Source organism: Jaculus jaculus, chromosome 8, assembly GCF_020740685.1.
Source record: "Jaculus jaculus isolate mJacJac1 chromosome 8, mJacJac1.mat.Y.cur, whole genome shotgun sequence".
Taxonomy (NCBI): domain Eukaryota; kingdom Metazoa; phylum Chordata; class Mammalia; order Rodentia; family Dipodidae; genus Jaculus; species Jaculus jaculus.
In genome coordinates, this window is record NC_059109.1 from 112,113,839 (window position 1) to 112,115,054 (window position 1,216).

Genomic DNA, 1,216 nt, shown 5'->3' on the forward strand with positions numbered 1-1,216 from the left:
TCACAAGGTGGCACATGCATCTGGGGTTAGTTGGCTAGAGGTTCTGGAGTGACCATTCTCTCTCTATCTGCCTCTTTCTCTCTCTCTAATAAATAAATAAAATAAAATTTATATAAAAAATATATATGGTTATCAGTTCTATTTTTATTTTATTTATTTATTTATTATTTATATATATATTTCCTATGTTCATTGAAACATAGTTGTGGTGGTTTGATTCAGGTGTCCCCCATAAACTTAGGTGTCCTGAATTCTGGGTTCCCAGCTGATAGAATTTTGGGAATTAATGCAGTGTATTGTTGGGGGTGGGCTTATGGGTATTATAACCAGTGTCCCCTTACCAGTGTTTGGCACACTCTCCTGTTGCTATTGGCCAGGGGGTGATGTCCACCCTCTGCTCATGCCATCATTTTCCCTGCCATAGTGGAGCTTCCCCTCGAGCCTGTAAGCCAAAATAAACCTTTTTTTACCCACAAGCTGCTCTTGGTTGGGTGATTCCTGCCAGCAATGCAAACCTGACTATAACAATAGTTCATAACAGTCACTGTATAAAAACAATCTAAGTGTCTATTAATGGATGAATGAAATATTATTAAATGTTAACAAAGAATAAGTGCTACCACTTCTGAGATTGATGAGCCAAGAGGGCATTAGGCTATGTGAAACCAACCAGATACGAAAAGACACACTGATCCCACTTATATATATGAAATCTACAAAGGTAGAACTCACAGAAACAGAGAGTAAAGCAGGGCCTGGGTGTGGGTGAAAAAATGTGGGTGAAGGAAGGGTATATAACCTTGAAGTTAGAAGATGAAGAACTTCTCGAGACCTAGAGAAGATAGAAAGTTCTAGTCAAGTTGGACGGTGCAGACAGGGTTGGCCATCCTCACTCATGCCTTCTCAGTAGAGGGCCACCACATGCAACCTGTGTCAAGGACAGGGAGAGGACTCCTACTGGATGACCCAACAGTGGCTCTGCTGAGTGTCTCCAAGCAACGGGGCCTCCCTCTGACACCCTGGCCTCTGCCCTCTGCGGGCCACGTGACAGCCCTGGGAGCAGCTGCCAGAGCCCATCGCGCCACCTCCCGCAGCATGCCCAGGGCCACTCTGGAGTCACCCGCCCGTAGACAGCCATAGGCCCATCAGCCGGGGTGCACCCTCACAGCTGAGTGCCCCCCCCCCGCCCATCCGGTCTTTACTGACACCTGCCAAG